Source organism: Hippocampus bargibanti, linkage group LG03 (assembly GCF_051943395.1).
Source record: "Hippocampus bargibanti isolate YZ-2025 linkage group LG03, ASM5194339v1, whole genome shotgun sequence".
Lineage (NCBI taxonomy): Eukaryota > Metazoa > Chordata > Actinopteri > Syngnathiformes > Syngnathidae > Hippocampus > Hippocampus bargibanti.
Window position 1 is genome coordinate 15,647,450 of NC_142736.1, and position 21,096 is coordinate 15,668,545.

Genomic DNA, 21,096 nt, shown 5'->3' on the forward strand with positions numbered 1-21,096 from the left:
TAGCAGAGGTTAAAAAACGTCTGTTGATTTGGATTATCGAAAAGCCGCTAGCAGAGATACCATCAAATGGCAACTACATCAACGACCATCACAAAGTTACATAAAACGACTATATTATAAAGTAGAGTTTATTTCTTTAATTAGAATACAATAGCACATTTATTATACATAAAATAAGGTATATTTTGTGTAGTTTTAAGGCTTATTTAGTAGAAAATTGTGTTTTATGGGGACCTGGGAATGTATTATTCTCATTTTTAATGGTTTCTTATGCGAAATAAATGTTTGGCAGACAAAGTCAAAGTCAGCTTTATTGTCAAATATGCTAATATGCATGACATACAGCACAGATGAAATTACTGTCCTCTCGAACCCAGCATGCAAGGTACTTATAATTACTTAACAAACATAAACATGAAAACGCCAATTTGCCAGGAGAGGGGAGCCGCTGCGTGTTCACGCGCCGCCATCTTGGGGAAAAAATTGAAAAAATAACAAATATGACAACACAAAGACACAGAGTCATTCATTCTTCAGGACTTGCTGTACCCTCTTTGCGATGACATGAAGCAGTTCTAGTTGAAAGAGGAGAGGATCAAAGCATCCATGTCAGCAGTGGATCAGGGACGTCATGGTGGAATTTGTACGTCTACTACAAGCTAAATGTTGAAAGCAAACACGAAGCTGTAGCATCCATTGACGAAAAGACATTGTCTCACATCTCCTGTCCCACATAAATCTGCTTCAATTCCAAGCCGCGACAGTTCCACATACGCATCGGCGCTCTGCGCTGACGCTGCTTTCTTCTTATCGCGGGCTCCTCCAGCCATGCATCCATCCAACCGCAGACTGTCCAACAGCACTGACCTTTCCACTGAACAAAGCAGCGCTGTGAAGATGCTGCCCATTACAGGCGCAAAAAAGCACAATGGCCCTAGAGCTGTCCAGCGATGGTAGTCAAATGGCTCCGACATTCCTCCCATTCAAAAACAGTAGTGGCATATTCATGCTGCCGAAAGGCGCAACCGCTCAGCACAGTCTCCTCCTTGATGATTGTCGTGGCCAAAAATGCTGAAAAACAATCTGTATCCATTCCACGTGACGCACAACAACATAAAGTGACAAAAGAAAACACAATAACAAGACAAAAACAACAAAAAAAGCAAGGCTCGTGAGAGCACTTGCTGATGGCTGCCTACTCAGGCGCCATCTTGGAAAAAAAAAAACATTTCTCCTGACACACACTTTCTGGGAACCAATTAAGTTTGTGAGCTGAGGTATCACCGTATAATTTTGCTCGATTCGAGTAAAATGCAAAGCAAAATTTACCGTCTACAATAATGTCATGATCTGGTTGGCGACTAACGGGTGGCGCAGTCGGCCCCGCCTGCACCTGCACAGGTGCTGGTCGTCCCGATCAGTGGCAACCTGCCACGTTCGGATTGGCGACCAACGGGTAGCGTTGTCACCCCTGCCTGCAGCCTCGCAGGTGCTTGTCGTTACAATCAGTCGCAATCAAAAGGACTCCCGGCACGACCATTCGTTGTCGGGTCATTGTATGCATTGTATGCTGTCATGAGTTTGTTTCACCTTGGCGGACTTTTACTCTTGGTTTTCTTTTGATACTTTGTATTATTTCTGTTAAGATTATTTTGATGTTTTACATTTTGTTCCTGCTAACTTTATTTTAATACAATTTGTCAAACACAACGTCCTGCTCCCTCCTGCCTACATTTTGGGATCCGCAACGGCAATCACCACCATGCAAACCGTGACAGAATGATCCGACCAACCATCGGATCCCGCAGATACAACGGACCGGTGTACCTGCGGGATCTGAATGTTGGTCCGGTGGCTCATTTCCACCCTGTGTCTGGCAGTCAACGTCCATGTCGAGCCGATGCTTCGTCCTGTGATTGTGTGAAAAGGTTCACACTCACGTCCACGACTAGCGGCGCCGCTTGCACGTCCACGTCAGGTCGAGACCTCCTTCCAGGGAGCCGTCCAGGGTGACACCGGATTTCTGGCAGCGCACGCCCACGTCCAACCACACGTCGTCATGCATATTGAATTGAGTCGCATCCACGACGAGCCGTGCAACGTCCGCGTCCACGTCAGTCCGAGACCCCACTCACCGCTGGATTCCGCTGCTGCTATGGACTGGTCTCGTTTCCCAGGTGCCGGGCAGTTCACGTCCACGTTAGGCCACGCCGCGTCGAGTTTGAATTGAGTCACTCGACGAGCCGTACCGTCCACGTCAACGTCCGGTCGAGACCTGTTCCCATGCGGCCGTCCGGGGTTCCACTCTGCGCCTGGCAGTGCAGGTCCACGTCGAGCCAGGCATGGTCAGGTGATTGTGCGAGAAGGGTCGCACACACATCCACGACGATCCGTGCCGCATCCAACCCCCATCACCACCTTGCAAACCGTGACAAATAAACTTTAAAGGACAACCGAAACCATTTTTTGTTTCCTGACTGACATCAGGAAAACGTTTTATAGCATCTAAAATACCCAAAACACGCAGGCTGATATTTTTATTCAAATGCAAACACCAATAAAAATGAGTTAAAGTGTCCCAAAACTACTTCAAAATGACCTCTGAGATGCCGAGTTTCAGAAGGTCCCGTCCCCTTGTTCGTGATGTCACGCCAGGACATCTTGCTCTAGAACAGGGGTCGGGGACCTTTTTGACTAAGAGAGCCATAACAGTAAAATATTTCTATGTTTTTCAGTGAGAGCCACACGCACGCGCGCGTGCACATACAAACGCTCGCGCGCGCACACACTAATACACACACACACACACACACACGCGCGCGGCCACTTTTCAACAAAATATCAGAATGTATTATTTAAAATAACTTTGTGATAGTACTTGTGTTGCTTCGTGTAAGCGGGTTCATCTTAGAAAAACATGTTAAATGGTTTCAATCAGTCTCTCAGGTGGTATCACTTTCCTTGAGGATTTTCGGATAGCATGTCCTGGATTTAGAGGTGTTACAACAGTCTCTGTTACAGCCTCTGTTCGTTGACTTGCTATGGTTGGTTCTTTGAGAAGATCTCGGCGGTTTCTTCTTAAAACAGCACCTTCCTCTGTCTGAATGTTGTATGACCTTGGTTGGACCTGACGCAGAACAGTTCCTTTCTGTGACCATGTGTCTGTTTTGTCTTTGTACCGTACTTGATCACCGGTGTGTAGTTCAGGTAGGTTCCGTGTTCCTCTGTCATGGTAGAACTTTTGTTTTTGTTTCTGTTGTTCTTTCATCTTCCTCACTTTCTCCCCTTCCTTTGTCTTCAGCAGGTTTTCCGGGATGGGTAAGTTGGATCTCAGCACGCGTCCCATGAGTAGCTGGGCCGGGGACATACCACACTCGAGCGGCGTTGTGCGATACACCAGCAAGCTCCGGTAGAAATCCGTTCCACTGTCTGTTGCCTTGTACATCAGTCTTTTCACAGTCTTGACAGAACTTTCCACCAAGCCATTGGATTGTGGAAAATGTGGACTTGAGGTTATGTGTTTAAAGTCCCACTCCTTTGCAAATTTTCTGAACTTCTCATTGGCGAATTGTGGACCGTTATCAGAAAACACTTGGTTTGCAATCCCGTTTCTAGCAAATATGGCCTTCATGCATGTTATCACTGCTTCTGCTGTTGTAGCTTGCAGTCTGCAAACTTCTGGATACAGGGAGTAGTAGTCTGTGACCAAAAGATAATCTTTACCTTGACACGAAAACAGGTCAGCACCCACCTTCTGGTATGGTCTTTCTGGTGCTTGGTTTGGGTGTAGTGGCTCTGCCGGTTGATTTGCTTGATATTTGAGGCAAATTGTACATCTCGACACTTGATCTGTGATGTCTTGATTCATTCTAGGCCAGAACATCAGTTGTCGTGCTCTTTTCTTGCACTTTTCAATTCCAAGATGTCCTTCATGGATCTTTTTGAGCATTTCACTTCTCAAAGTCTTTGGAATGACAATCTTACTGCCTTTGTATATGATGTCATCCACTACAGATAACTCCATCCTGTAGTTCCAATATTCTGCTGCGTCTGGTGAACAATTTTGTTTCACTTCGGGCCATCCATTTTTGATGATTTGTTTCAATTGTTTCAGTGTCTCATCCTTGTTTGTTTCCATCCGTATAATCTCCATCTTTGCATCTGCAACTGGCAATGCACTGGTGATCATGTGTACGTAAGCTTCGACTTCTTCATCCAGTTTAGCCTTCGAGTGCTCCTTCGGGTCAACAGCTCTGGATAGAGTGTCAGCTGTATACATCAGTTTTCCAGGGGTGTATGCGACCTTCAGTGAGTAACGTTGAAGCCTGATCATCATTCGCTGTATACGGAGTGGACAGTCATTTAGTGGCTTTTGAAACAATGCTATTAAGGGCTTGTGATCAGTCTCCACGCTGATTTCTTGTCCTGACACAAATTGATGAAATCTCTCACAGGCATACGTAATGCTGAGCAGTTCTTTTTCAATTTGTGCATAACGTGTTTCCGGATCCGTCATCGAACGCGATGCATATGCTACGGGTTGCCAGCCTTCATGTTTTTGTAGAAGTACTGCACCAAGCCCACTCTGTGATGCATCCGATGATATTTTGATTGGTTTTTCTGGATCATAGAATTTCAGTACTGGTTCCTCTGTGAGCAGCTTCCTCAGTTCATTCCATGCCCTTTCATGCTCATGATTCCATTGCCATTCTATCTTCTTCTCAGTTAGTTGTCTCAGTGGGGCCATCTTTTCTGACAGGTTGGGTATAAATTTTCCCACGAAAGTGATCATCCCATTAAACCGTTGCACATCTTTTTTGCATTGTGGCCTTGGCATGTTTTCTATAGCAGACACTTTTCGTGCGTCTGGTCTGATACCTTCACTGCTTAGGATATCTCCCAGAAATGTCAATTCTGTTGTACCTAGCTGACATTTCTCTTTATTCAGCTTCAGGTTTGCTTTTCTTGTTGCTTCTAGCACAGCTTTCAGTCTCTCGTCATGTTGAACTCTGGTGGCACCCCAAATGATGATGTCATCCATCGAGGTATCAACTCCTTCCAAGTGCTCATATATCATGTTGATTGTTTTGTGATAAACTTCAGGAGCTGAAGCAATTCCAAAAGGTAGTCTTAGGAATCTGTATCTTCCAAACGGAGTGTTGAAAGTACATAGTTTGGAACTTGGCTCATCCAGCTTCATTTGCCAAAATCCTGAAGAAGCATCCAGCTTGCTGAAATACTTTGCCTTTGAAAACTGTGCCATAATCTCTTCACGAGTAGGTAGCTTGAAGTGTTCTCTCTTGATGGCTCTGTTTAGATCTCTGGGATCCAGGCATATTCTGAGTTTTCCATTCTTTTTGTCCACGACAACAAGGGAACTGACCCAGTCAGTCGGCTCATCAATTTTCTTTATTACATGTTTGTTCTCCATTTTGTCCAATTCTGATTTTAGCTGCTTTTGAAGAGCAAACGGGACTTTCCTGCATGGATGTATGACTGGTGGCACACTTTTGTCCACTCTGATTGTGTGTTCTCCTGGTAGGCAGCCTAACCCTTGAAACAAGTCTTTGTACTGCTCCATCAGTTGATCATATGCTGTCTCTTTTTGTCTATCCACAACAAAAACTCTCTTCACTAGGTGTAGTCTCTCACATGCCGACAATCCTAGTAGACCCTGCACATCCCTTGGAACTATGATGAAAGATAGCTTATGTAATTGGCCTTTATGTGTCACATTCACAATGCATTTTCCTTTCATTGGTATGACTGAACCCGCGTAAGCTGTTACTTTCATATTTGCTTTATGTATTTTTGGTCTCGGCCTGATCTTCATGAAATCAGTCTCTGAAATGACATTCACATTGGCTCCAGTATCCAATTTGAATTTTAGATGAATGTTGTTCACTTTCAGCGTAGTGATCCAATCTCTTTCTTCTCTTTCATCTTTTACAGCATTCACATAAAGTTCCTCCACTTCATAATGATCATCTACTGCATCTACTTTGCCTTTCATGTCTTGGTTCCTGCAGCAACGAGCATAGTGATTTGCTTTGTCGCAGTTTTTACATATTTTCCCATATGCTGGACACTGCTTTGGGGGATGTTGCGTACCACAACGAGTACAAGATTTTTGTTTGAGTATCCTATTTTTGTTGGGTTTTCTCACTCTTGCTTTGATCTCAGCAGTCTTGTTTTTGTTGAATCTGTGTGCATTTCTTTCCACTGCATCCACGTTGCAGCTAGAATCATTTAGCAACTCTTTAGCCTGTGATTTAACAGTCTCAGCGGCTCTACACAGTGCTAAGGCTTTTTCCAGGTCCAGATCTGATTCTCTGAGTAGCCTTTCTCTCAGTTTATTATCTGTAATGCCACACACTATTCTGTCTTTGATCAGTGATTCTGTTAATCCACCGAACTCACATGTCTTTGATCTGTTTCTCAGCTCATTTGCATATTGGTCAATAGTTTCTCCAACTGTCTGTACACATGTGAAGAATCTGTGCCTTTCAAACGTCACATTGCGTTTCGGAATGCAGTAAGCTTCAAACTTTTCCATTATTTTTGACAGCTTCATCTTGTCATCCTCAGCATCAAATGTGAAGTTATTGTAGACCTCTAGAGCTTCCTCTCCCACAACGTGCAAAAACATGGATGCTTTCATCTTTGAATGGCTTTCATCAGCTCCAATTGCAGACAAATACAGTTCAAAACGTTGCTTAAATCTCTTCCAATTTTCAGCCACGTTACCTGTTAGCTGCAGAGCTGTGGGTGGACGTAAAGCTTTCATTTCTGCCGTTTTCTGCCGTGGGTTGTGCTCAATGTCTTTCCTCCGTGGAATCTTTCGGTCCAAGTCCTTTTATCGTCCTCTTGTCTTCCAGACCAATTCTGACACCATGTGTTGCTTCGTGTAAGCGGGTTCGGTAAATGATACAACTTCTGGATAGAGTTGAGGTTCTTTATTAGGACGGCTGTGTTGGTTGGAGGGAGAAGGCAATTCACATGTGTGGCTCTCGTAGGCTCTCATCAGACTCCCTTGCAGCAGCGCGCATGCTCCTTTGATCTAAAGCCAGGCATCACTAGTAGAACATGCAAATACGATTTGCTCATATCATTACAGTACTCACCGTTAACATGAATGGTTTTCCGTTCCTCGTGATTGGTAAAAATCCAGGCAAACGATCGGAATGAAATTCAATTTGCCGGTCCAGAGACGAAGTTACTGCGAGCTAGCCTGCACACGGCTCATAAGCTTCCACACTTGCTATCTTCATTCTACTTCTCACAGAAGTATGTTGATGCTAACGTTAACATGGGGCTTGTTAAAATGTCACTGACATTCGACTGTTTCATCCATCGATGGTATTGTTTCATTGCAAATTACAATGAGAACATGTTCTCTCCTCTAATGCTCCGGTGCATTCACGCTGAAGTGCACTAGTTGGGCTCATTTAAAGGGGTGTTTACCTGTTTCAACATGACGGCCACTATCATCCAATCAAAATGGCGCTTTCGGCCATTCTAGGTCAGTGTCATCCAATCAAAATTGCGCTTTCCACCAACTGCAGCCCCAACGGGAAATGAACGGTGAAAAAAACGACAATATGTATTTAGTTTTATCGGCGAGCTATATGCAATCATCAAAATCGGCGCCCCAAGAGTGGCTGCCTTTCCAGCAGCTCATGTATTTTGTTTTTCTACTTTCATTCCTTTCATAACTTTGCTGCTGTGAAATGTAAATTTCTCCACTGTGAGACTAATAAAGGCAAATCCAATCCAATCCAAAAGAGCCATATATGGCTCGCGAGCCATAGGTTCCCGACCCCTGCTCTAGAATCAAAACAATGGCTTCAGATTCGGAGAATATGCTTTCTTGTTAAACATCCAGTGATGAATATGATTCAAATACTTCTGAAGAGGAAAGCATAAATATTTGCAATCGATTAAAGGAGTCCTCCCGTATCAATTTGAGCCGCCAGGACCCCAATGTAGCGTCCCAGAAAATGCACAAGATGGCGCCCAAGCTCCGTTGGAAATGGGCTGATTTGTCTGCTGCAAATTTGTGTCAACTAGTATCAAATAGTAGTCTTGGTGCAACACACAACGATTCACCATCGCATTGTTTAAGTGTTTTCCTTCTAATTTCGCCATTAACGAGTTTTCAGACCAAACGGAGTACCCAAGATGCATTGTGTGTCGCTTTCTTGGTCAGGGGCGTTCCAGACATGACGTCACGTCCGGCATCGTCATCAACTCGAAAACAAGACTTCCTGAATATTTAGTGCGAATCTTTAAACGTAAAATATAGCTATATGCCATGGAATCTTTGTACACTCAGTAGAAGTCACTTTAAGGGATTTTACAAATTATGGACACAACTTGTCCCGAGGCGTCGGTTGTCATTTAAAGGACAACCGACGTCGCCGGACAAGTTGTGTCCATAATTTGTAAAATTGCTTCAAATGACTTCTACTGAGCGTATTACAAAGATTCCACCGCTTCGACTTCTCTGCTGGCCTAACATAATCAGACATCACTATCCGCGAGAGTGGCTGCCTTTCCAGCAGCTCATGTATTTCGTTTTTCTACTTTCATTCCTTTCATCACTTTGCTGCTGTGAAATGTAAATTTCTCCACTGTGAGACTAATAAAGGCATATCCAATCCAATCCAATCATAAATATTATAAAAGTCAATTTCATTAAAAAAGTATTTTTTCTAAATATATATATAATTATTCTACATACTGTTTTCTTGATGTTATATTATATCCATTTGGTTATGCTCCTTTCAGTGTTGTAGTTTTAGGTCAGAGTTTTTAATCCAATCAGAATTCAGCTAGCTTGTGTCGCCAGGCTGTATGAAATCTGACCGACGCCTTCAGAATCAACAGTGAGGGCGTCTGTGCGCTGTACATGAACGGGCACATGTAGTTGATATATAGTTGCGATAGCCAATCAGATCACAAGTTGGCACAGTAAGGCCAGCGAGAGGGCCTCGCGTTGAACATGACATGTACGCGTCCTGTGATTGGATACTCACTTTACCTCAGCCCTCAGCGGAGGCAGCGCTATGCAAATCAACCAAGCTACAACAGATAAGACCCGGAAACTTTAGCAGAAAAACCAAGTATATCTACTCGCTTTTTTAACCCACAATGGCTGAAGGAGAGGACAACTCGCTGTCGCATGTAGGCCTATTCTCAAGAATTTGTTTACTTTTATTTTCAACAAATAGTTCGTTTTGTGAACGTCTTGTTGTTTTTCTTATATAAAACTGACATTTTGTAATTTAGCGTAAAATCTTGTTAAAGATTGCATATTCTTGGTGGACTTCATAAAACTTTGTGGACAAATGATTTTAAATTTCCTTTTATTTTTAAGTGTTTGCAGTATCACGTATAGTGACAAGTTCTAATTGCTGATGCAGATTTATTGATGTGTAATTGCTCCGGAATATAGCCTGTGTTGTAGACGATTAAGGTGATGCCACGCCCAGTACTGCGTGCGTGTGCTTTTGTAAATGATATCTCCAGCCGTTGTGTCATAAATTATGGTACTACGAGGGATATTTGTTCAAGTCGGACTAAGCAGGACTTCACTGAAGGCCTAGGTGTGAAATGCACGACCGCCACTGGAATAAAAATATCATACTGTGTGTTTTGGGTATTTTAGAGGCTATAAAACGTTTTTCTGATGTCAGTTAGGAAACAAAAAAGTGACGTCGGTTGTCCTTTAAGTTGTTCTGGTTGACATTAACACATAAAACTGCTTATGGAATCTGTTGAATTAAATCTGATTTGATCATTTGCCAGGCTGTCAGCTGTGACACAACACACAGTGTCCGAGACAACTGATGAACACAACACATTGCTCTGGAATTGCCCACTGAGACTTGAATTGTATTCTGCTTTAAATTGATCATTTCGGCCTCCTGTAAGAAGCACCCATCTATCCAAGTCAGCATTTGTTACTCTTAGGGTAAGCAAACTGTAAATGGATTGAGTTGAATGGATGATCTTTAAAGGGATTCATTCATTCAAGTGCGACTCTTATGTTTTCGCACAAGTGTGAACTTTTTTTAATCCTTCTACATCACTTCACCCCTACCCCTTTAAATCACAAGATCTAAAAATGGCACAAGCACAGTGCAGCTATATTTAGAATCAAGTAAAAAGGTTGCAAAACGGCTGAAGTGTATGCACACCGGGCTATAAATACAAAGGTGTGATGCATGGAGGTTTATTTACGCCACCCTTCCCATTCAGTTTTGAAGCCACTGAACAGATGCCCGCATTGCTAATATGCATTATTAATTGTTACTCCCTTGGTCTATTTCTGTCTAACAGAACTCTGTGCCCGCTCTGCAATGAAATGTTTCTCAATGAATAATTGAGCGGAGTTATATTTTTGACCAACCCTATCTTAGCTGCAGTGTATAAATAGCTCGTGTGCATCAAAGAATGCATGGATTTGTCAGGGACGTTCAGCCCATAAGTAGGAGCCTTATTATGTAATAGACATGTGATTTCGCACACCACAGAGATATTGCATTGAATGAGTGTGTGAGGCTCTGTACCCATTGAGTGTTTTCAGACAGACTGCTATAGTATATGCACCGCCAAAGTAGCTCAGGCAAATTGCTTGCTTACTGAATTTGTGAGACAAATTTGCACTTTATTCAGACGCGTCCACTCTTAGAAGACTTTAGTTGTCTATTTACAGTACAATACAATACATATTGATTTATATAGCATTTTAACACAAAAAGTGATGCACACTTTGGCCATGGAATATAAATGTGTTTGTTTTATTTTTTTTTAAATCATCCTCTACTTGCATTTTTGTTTTTTAAATGTACATTTAAAAATGTCAAAATATTCCCTCTCATTGTTCAAGTCATTGCCAAGCTATTCTTGTTCAAAGTTTGCCATTTCTTCCATTGCTAAACTTTTGATTATAATTGTGTTGTATCATTCCACATGTGAGCTTGTATTTTTAGCACGCCGCTGCTGAGTATAGTAACGGATGTTGCTGCAAGATATTACATAATTGAGTGATAGTGACTTTTTATAGTTGCTGTAGAAAAACAGCGCAGGGCCTGATTTGAGCCAAACATGACAGGAGGGCATTGCTTCATTCAGTAAAAACATTACATAACAACCAGGAGAAGAAACTTCCTTTAGTGGAAGAAGAAATTTCAAGGAATCAAAGCGATTGGGTTTGCATTTGTTAAATTCAGTAGTGTTGTGTGAAACATTACTTTTGAAGTTTCCTTAAGTAATAAAACGTTGGATTTTATATGTTTGTCATGAGCTGTTTATTTCTGTGCACACATTTATTACTTCACTCACTCACTCACTCACTCACTCACTCACTCACTCACTCACTCACTCACTCACTCACTCACTCACTCACTCACTCACTCACACACACACACACACACACACACACACACACACACACACACACACACACACACACACACACACACACACACACACACACACACACATTCAACAGACCTCACACCATTAAATTTATTTTAATGGGGATACCTAAAAGACAAAGTCGACCCAGCTGCAGTACATTCCACATGAAACCTATACTGTTCACGCTCAAAGGCTTCCAGTCTGAATCAGTCCCACACTGAGGGGCTTGCAGATGTATTAAAAGCTTCAAGTGCATCATATGCTGTGAATTATTTGTATTTGAATATTATTTCTGGGGAAACAAAGCAAATATTTTGAGAAACTAAATTATTTCGCAACTTCAGCACCACGGAGAGTTCCACTGCAACAAATTCAATAACTGAATTCATAAAACTGATCGTAGATGCTAAAGTGTCCTTTTTGCCACTTACTTGATAATAATCAAGTAAGTGGCAACATTTCAAAGTGTTAATATTTCTCAGCGCAATTTGACAAACCAAGTGATCACTTTCACCACAAGTAACATTTGCTTTTCTTTAAATCCGCACTTCAGTTTGGAAAGACAAGTCAACCTGAAGGAAATCAGTTACAAAATGAACTCAAATAAGAATGATTCCTTAACTTGACTATTATGTTGATATATACAAGTAATTGTTTTTCACTGATCTGGTATCTGTGACTGTATTTTATTATTTTGCTTTTGTGAGAATAAATTGCAAGACGGATGTGCTCATGCGTTTCATATGATTGAGATGGTTTGCTCTGTGATTGAGATGGTTTATTTGCAGAGCCAGGTGCATTCAGAGCCTTGGACCATTCACTGGGTACAGTAGTAGGCCACCTTGAGCAGAGAAAACCGCAGTGGCAGGCATGTTGGGGATGGGAGTTAAAAATAGCATCATCAGTCGGCCAAGCGACGCTCCGTTACTACGCGTTTCAGCATTCTGCCCTGTGCAGGGGGGGGGGGGGGGGATGAAGGGGTTGGCGTGGATGAGTCTGCAGCCCTCCACCTCTTTCTTTTGCTTTGCATCATCACGAGGAGGGGGTCAACACCTTGAGTCTGTACGTGGCTCTATTGGAGGGGGAAACCCGACCTGGAGGCTTAAGTACTTGTCTTCATGATCCCCAGCTGGCGCGCTTGTTGCAAACATTTCAGCTAACAATCGCAATGCAAGCAAATAATAAAATGGCCTGAACATTGTAGGGACAGAATTCTGACTTTTTACTTTTTTGCATTTAACTTTATATATGTATATACACTGTATTCCCCTTTCTTTATCCGAGCTCCTGCATCCCTCATCAAATGGGAGATTCTCCACCTGACGTCAACATTGATGCAATCATCATGACATGGTGCTTCTCTTTTTCCCATTTTGTTGAATAGATACAATTGTGTTGCATTTGTATGAATGACGATTGCATATGCTTTGTTTGCTTCGAGAAGCAAATTATAGGATTGAATAAATTCTGGTTCATGCAGCAATCTTACTTTGTCAATCTACAGAAGATGAACATGCATCTCCACACATTGTGTTGAGGAGACGCTTCTGTGCACGCGTAATAACCATGCATGAGCGAGAGCATGGGATGGGGCTGGGGGGGGGGGGGTCGAGGCGGGTAAAGGGGCGGGGGAGTGATGAAGGCTTCACGCACGAAATTCCTCCAAGGAACCTCTGCGAGCTTTTCTTTTTTCCTTCTTTTTTTCATCACGCGCATGCTAAAAATAGAAACAGGGTTGGATCGTGATCCAGAAATAGATAGGGGGCATCACTCCTATAAAAGGCACACCATTCAAGAGTACAGTGTGTGCACAGTAGGAAGAACCGAAATTCAAGAGCACATTTTTAGGCACATTCAAGCCAGTTTTATTTTTGTCTTTTTTCCTGCACGGTGACACTCCTCAATCTTGAATGGTGAGTATTCAGAAAAACTCTCTCGAATGCATTGCATTTTTGTGACAGATTTTGCATCACTTGTAGAATTTTCAAGCTAGATTCATAGCGTTGCTCTGTATAAATGAGAAGTAAATTTTATTGTTTGGGGATCTGACGACAAAAAAAAGAATTGGTATAGACATGATTGTTGTATGCAGTGGGAAGTTGCTGTTTGCTGCCTAGCTCTCGAGGTATTAAGCTAGGATGTGACTGCTTTGTCGGGGTTTTTTTTTCAGTCACGAATGGGGAGCTATCCACCCTATTGTGGTGCTGAAGTGCTCTTTTCCACAACGTCCGTATAACAAACACACCCTTTCAGGATGACAGATCACACAACACATTCGGGTGGATTTATTTCAATAGCTTTTCTTTTTTTGACTGATTCAAGCGTGATCACCAAGATCCCTCGTTTTATGGAGGTGTTTTTGGTCTAATCCAAATGAAAGAATCAAATTAAAAGCTGCTCACCGCCTCAAATAGAGCTCGATAGTGACATTTGAGTCCTTATTTGCAGTTTTTATCCCTCTGTGCGTGCGGCGGTTTGAGTCGTGACTGCTAAAAGTGAGCACGCCGTGTGCTGCGTCAGTAGCGTCTGGCTCCGTTGAGCTCGAGACAGATGGGGGGGGGGGGGGATCGTGACCAGCTGGAAGATGCGTCCACGCTTGAAAAGGCTTGGACAGCTCCCTTTCAAACAGAGACAGAGGGTGGGGCCACTCTTTTGCTTTAGGTTTTGGAGGCAAAAATAAATACAGTAAAGTCTCGTTATATCGATATCGGATATATCGATAGTCCCGGTTATATCGATATTTTTCGGACTCCCTTGAATATCGATATAACGAGACTTTACTGTATAAATGACGTCCAATTTAGACAATGGGTTCAGGTCAAGAACTCATAGGAGTGGCAAATACTCCAATCACAGAGCCACACATAACATTGTGAACAAGACTGAAAACTATATAATTACTATGAAGTCCCAATGTATACAAAATATGAGTGTCTGGTGCCCTACAGCATCTGCTGTTTGTTTGTTTGTTTGTTTTTTCTTATTAGTCGATGATAATTGATTTTGTCCAATGGAATCACAAAAAAAGCCTCGGGTGCGCCTACAAGTCCACAACGCTTCTTTTTAAATAGCAATACTACTATACAATACTGTTTTTGAATGGGAGGAATGTCGGAGCCATTCGACTGCCATCGCTGGACACCAAAGGGGCCATTGTGCTTTTTTGCGCCTGTAATGGGCAGCATCTTCACAGCCCCGCTTTGTTTAGCGGAAAGGTCAGTGCCGTTGGACGGTCTGCGGCTGGATGGATGCATGGCTTGAGGAACCCGCAATAAGAAGAAAGGAGCGTCAGCGCAGAGCGCCGATGCGTATGTGGAACTGTTGCGGCTTGGAATTGAAGCAAATTTATGTGGAACAGGAGATGTGAGACAATCTCTTTTCGTCAATGGATGCTACAGCTGCGTGTTTGCTTTCAACATTTAGCTTGTAGTTGACATGCACATTCCACCATGATGTCCCTGATCCACTGGTGGAAAGACGCTTTGATCCTCTCCTCTTTCATCTAGAACTGTTTCATGTCATCACAAAGAGGGTACAGCAAGTCCTGAAGAATGAATGTCTCTCTGTGTCTTTGTTTTGTCATATTGTCTCTGTGCTGTCATATTATTTGTTATTTAGTTTTTTTTTTTGTTCTTTTGACTTCAAGACGGCGCCGCGAGAGTGGCTGCCTTTCCAGCAGCTCATGTATTTCGTTTTTCTACTTTCATTCCTTTCATCACTTTGCTGCTGTGAAATGTAAATTTCTCCACTGTGAGACTAATAAAGGCATATCCAATCCAATCCAATACTGCGTGGCTGGAATACCCTGCCGATCTAGTGGGCTTAGTACACACATAAACACACACACACACACACACACACACACGCACACACAAAACCCTTCTAGCACCACAATAATAATAACAATGATGATGATGACGAAGACCAGTGGAGTCGTGGGCCAGAAGCGGATCGGGGAGTTGTCCGTCACGAATCTTTTTGCGGTCTGGGCTTGCTGTGCATACGTGAAGATGGGAAGCCCTTACCCCAAAAAGCATTTGTGGAGGATATGAACATCGTTTTACAACAGTTGTTTGGGCCGTGGAAGTAACACTGCCATACTGTCTGTCTGTCTATCTTTCTGTCTCTCGCTCACTGTCTCTCTTTCACAAAACTATGCACTGCCCATGCGGATACATGAAACATACAAACACACACACAAACACACACTCTTAATGCCACAGGGTGTCTTGTAATATCAGAAAACAGTAATACAGTACGCAATCATCACATTGACTGTCCGAAGTTTCTGTAGGCCTGGTCCTGGTCCTAATTACTCTTTGTATCCTTTGGAAAAGCAGTACTGTATTGGTATGTTCCTAACTAGAAGAGTAGACACTATTTTTTAGGGACATCTACAATATAATGTCATGACTTTTCATAAATGCTTGGTTTTTTTTTTGCAAAACAAATTTACTCAATACATATATGAATAAATAAATAAATAAATAAATACAATGTTTTGAAACTGTCTGATTTATAAGAAGAAGAAAATGGCAAGAATATGATGACAAAATAATAAGAACATATCCTTGACATGATAGTCACAAATGAAATGCAAGAGAGTGAATCCATAACATCGTGATCACAAAGTAGCAAGGGAAAACGCTACCTTAAACGTGAAATGACTTATGTACAATTGCGAGGCTTGTGAAGTGGTCTACGCATGATGCACCAAATCCTGCAAATGCTGTGTTTGTGTTGTAGTATAATTTGAGAGAAGAGCAGAAGAGGGACTGTTGGTCTAATCATGAAACTATAAAAATTACAAATGAAAAAAAACACCCAAACCTTGACAACGATTAAATTTAGTAATTCCTCAAAATCAAATCCATGCCATTAACCAACTGGGCAAAAATACATCCATTAGGTTGTGTGTGTGTGTGTGTGTGTGTGTGTGTGTGTGTGTGTGTGTGTGTGTGTGTGTGTGTGTGTGTGTGTGTGTGTGTGTGTGTGTGTGTGTGTGTGTGTGAGTGAATTGAAATGGTGCAGAAGTGTGTGATATTTTTGTTTCAGCTAAGGTACAATTCAGTTCGATACACAAACACCCACCCGTCAATAATGGTGTCAATCATCATTAAACTCATCTAAATAATTCAATTTGATGAGAAGCATCTTAACTACTTACTAGGATATATTGTTTGTCATATTCATTCACTCTCTCATTTTGACTTCACGACATATGTAATATTCCATCTTTTTGTCAGTTGTGCTTATATTTTAAATTTATTCTATTTGTTTCAAAGCTACTTTTGAATGAATAAATATTTTCCTGTTTGTCAAACAGGTTTGCAACATGCTTTTGGAGATGATGACTCTTGCCGCCCAAACCACCAGAAGCAATGAATCGGAATGCTGCAAAAAAAAAAATGTGAGGGTCATCCCCATCTTTCCATGTGAAGACTTAAGTACTTTATCTTTATTGAATATTGCACTTAAAATACATCTACAATTTGATGTCCATGACACCATGACATTCATCCTTTCTGCACAGTGCATCCGCACCATCTACCTTTTTTAGAGTGTGGCTTTTCAGGATGATATGCCCTTTTTGTCTTTTTACACCATTGTAATATTAAAAAAAAAACATTCACTTGCTCTATTGTTTTGTAGTATTATTTAAATTCACGCACATCGATATAATATACGATGAGTTTATGTTGCTGTTCAAATAATCATTTCAATTCTTAAAAGGATTCTACACAGCTATTGTGGTGTAATTTTCTTGAGGCTCAAGTTGCAGATTTAGTTGAAGCGAAATAATTCCTTTATTTTATTTTTTTAAGTTATAACTGCTATGACTAGTAAAGATCGCACATTTCAAAGAATGAAGCACAGCCTGGACTTTTTCAAAACAAGGAATCTCATCGACAGTATTATGTCATGACATTGTGGAAACTTTGAGATTAATAGTGAGGATGTATGTGAAATGTGATTGTTTTGGTCTTTGTTGGACAGGCAAAAGAAAGAGTGATGCACAAACACTCAGAAGTTCCCCTGCTGCAATAGAAACGGGCAACATTGTATGGTAAGTAGTACTATAGTGGGACTGAGATATACCACAGAGATATTTTATAGGAACAATATCAGATTTTTTTATCATGCAGTATGAACATGTCATTTTCCCATTTTATATTTCTTTTTTATATAACATGTATGTTTCTACATTGCATGAGGCACCATAAACATTGAAAAAAAATATGCAAAGGGCAGCTGCAATGTGCTCAGATTAATTCCTGGAAAAAATAGTGTGTTGATGAGGTTCAGGAATATTATTGAGGAAGAATGTGAAAAATGAACATCATCCATAATCTAACATTTCGATTCTTTAGAATTCCATAGGAAACATTCATAGAATGATTATAATTGCAGACCATTTTAATTTCATGGAAACGTACAAAGGTTAACACAAAGTCTGTCAGAGAAATCCGAATCACTAGTCAAGATGATGAAACCTATTCGCTTTTGTTCTCTTTTTTTTATTTTCTTAATTTCTGCTGACTCTATTTTCCTGCTTTGTTTCATATGTCGGGTTTGGTGGCACTCAAGTATAATGTAATGCAATTATTGCTAAAACATGTCCATATTTTGGTGTAATTTCCTTTATTTATGTGTCAGTATGTCTGATCCTCCTCCTAATAGAAATAAATGAGTTTAAAAAGCATTCATACATTTGGTGTGTTGTTTTATTTATCTTATTGGCTTCTGTTAAGACAATCTTTTTATCACACTGTGTGTTCAGCTATTCAGACTTAATGCCAGATGTGCTAATGCCATCTCAAAATGAAGGACTTATCCTTTTAATTCTTACTTGAAAAAACATCAATAAATTACACCTTGAAATGAAATGAAGAAGAAAATAAACAAATGACCACCCAAGGCATAGCTGTCCATCAAAAGGCGGGTGGGGGTGTTAAATTTTATAATGTTCCGCCGTTTGTTTCATTAATGTGCCTTTGCATATGCACAAACGTAAAGCTTTGTTTCATCAAAGTCAGACGGCCATCCAATATGATGATCAGTCAGACTTACACTTGTGATGAGGACCACTTCTTTTGTGTGTGTGCCAACAAGCTCCTGCGGTTATGCTCAACAGCTGATCAGTTTAGTGGTACAATGGTGCTTTAATCTAAATTTCATTCAGGGTTCCTTTGAAAACTGAGAGATAAACAGTTTAGACTCCTGTTTACCATTGCTGCATTTCTATTTTTAGAAGCAATGGTCTTATATAACACTCGCTCACATTATGGACTCATGCTGTCTGCTCTACTTGGCTGCATTGTGCATCGTGGACGTCGCTGCATGAATTTCCACTGATTTTACAAAAAACAAGCGACTGCAAAAAAAAACTAAAGCACAACTTCCAACTCCTCACCACAAACTTCAAGGATCATATGAAAACCCCACATTACCACATGAGCTCTTTGTATGATTTGCTTTTTATCCTTGTTAAGCAAATGTGTATTTTTTTTTAATCACTGATTGTTAATCACTTTGATTTTGAACAAAGGCATGTTATTTAAACTGAAATGGACAATAAAATGCACCCATTAGTATGAGGATAACGCTGCTATTGACTGGCATTCTTTGCATAACCGCATGAGTTTTCACCGACTATTACGGTTTCCTCCCACATTCCAAAAACATGAATAGTTGGTTAATAAAACACTGAAAATCGTTCTTGTGTGTGAGTATGAACATGGATGTTTGTTCGTCTATGTGTGCCCTGCAATTAGGTAGCAACCGGTTCATGGTGTCCCTCACCTACTGCTCGAAGACATCTGGGATAGGATCCAGCACCCCCCACACTCCTTGTGAGGATAAGAAAATGGATGGATGGATGAATGGATGGATATATAATATAAATATATTCAATTGACACATTTTTAGTATACACGTTAAAACAAAAAGACACAAAACTATATATATATATATATATATATATATATATAGTAAAGTCTTGTTATATCGGTTATGTCGATAGTACTGCTTATTACGATACTATTTCTATGAACGCAAGGAGAAAATTTACATGCCGCAGGATCGGATATCGATATTTTTTCCGACTCCCGAGAATATCGATATAACAAGACTTTACTGTATATATATATATATATATCTCATCTCATTTTCCGTACCGCTTATTCCTCATTACGGTCGCGGGGGTTGCTGGAGTCTATCTCAGCTGTCTTCGGGCACAAGGCGGGGGAAACCCTGATATGGTTGCCAGCCAATCGCAGGGCACACAAAGACATACAACAGTCACTCTCACACCTAGGGACAATTTGGAGTGGTCACTCTGCCTGCCATGCATGTTTTTTGGAGTGTGGGAGGAAACCGGAGAAAACCCACGCGGGTCCGGGGAGAACATGCAAACTCCACACAGGGAGGCCGGACCAGGACGCGAACCGGCGACCTCTACTGTGAAGCCGGTGTGCTAACCACTCGACTACCGGGCCGCCCTATATATATATATATATATATATATATATATATATATATATATATATATATATATATATATATATATACACACACACACACACACACACAGAGCTACCAGCAAAATTTTAGTTCGCTAATGAAGCCTCTTGGATGAGAAGCGAAACGTCCGACACCTTCAAAGAAGTACAAATGACGGCTGAAGAAACCTTTTCATCGACAGTTGTCACAATGTGCCATTTTTTCTCAGCTTTGGGAATAACTATGTATTTGTCAGATTTTCTACTTCACGCTGTTGACATCATACATGTCCCATATGGTCTAGGAGTAAGGATTTCTTTTTTTAACCCAAGATTTTACTCCCAGTATGCGAATTACCCTTTAATCCTCGTTTAGCACCCTAAATTAATTAAACAGGTGGCAAGCTAAACTAAATGTTAAATCTACAGAGGTGGCAAATGATTCAACCAATTTTCCCAACCTTGCTGGCATTTAAAAAAAAAAAAAAAAAAAAAAAAAATCACATTGAGAAATCAAGTTTCACACCAAAAACGCTTAAAATAAATACTGTGATATCATGGGAGGCTAGCTCTCAGCGGGACAGGACAAGGAGTGCAATGGGCGACAGGTTTGAATACAAACAAAGGGTTGGGGTTTCAGGGGGAATTCACAAGCAACAAAGGTTTGAATAGTTAATACTTAAATCAAGATAGTCTCTTCTGATGTGAAACTGAAGACAGAGTTCTTTTCCAGGTGTTTCTAGGCCTCACCCCTCTTGATGTCCTTCCTCGGTAGCCTAGCCACCTTTAGCAAGGGTCCAAATCCAGAGTTCCGTCGTATGGTCCCAACTGGCGATGAGTTTCATGCAGCGATCAGTTTCTCCGCAGCGTACAGCAATGGAGCTTGTCTTCCCACGCTCTCCACAATCAGAGGCTCTCTGCCTTAAGAGCCTTGCAAGCCAATCAAGCCGTGATCAGCCGCAGGTGTGTGGTTTGAATTGCTGCCTTCCACCAGATGGGGCCAAGACTCTCTCTAGGTGGAGCCATCTTATGTTATGATGTATTTGCCTTCCAGGACACAGCCTCTCGTGACATCACAATACATTTTGAAAACATTTCTCCAAACATAATATTAATACACCAACTGAAAAAGATAAGGAAGAAATAATGATAAAATCAAAGAACTACA

The 21,096-nt window shown here is 41.2% G+C and overlaps 1 long non-coding RNA gene across 1 annotated transcript; it reads left to right on the forward strand.

Annotated features, from left to right (window-relative positions):
- Window positions 1-13,061: 13,061 nt before the first annotated feature.
- On the forward strand, window positions 13,062-18,123 carry LOC148900464 (uncharacterized). The gene is made up of 3 exons (XR_016114352.1): window positions 13,062-13,340; window positions 16,754-16,837; window positions 17,425-18,123. It is a non-coding gene; the product is annotated as an uncharacterized LOC148900464 (long non-coding RNA).
- The last annotated feature ends 2,973 nt before the right edge of the window (window positions 18,124-21,096 follow it).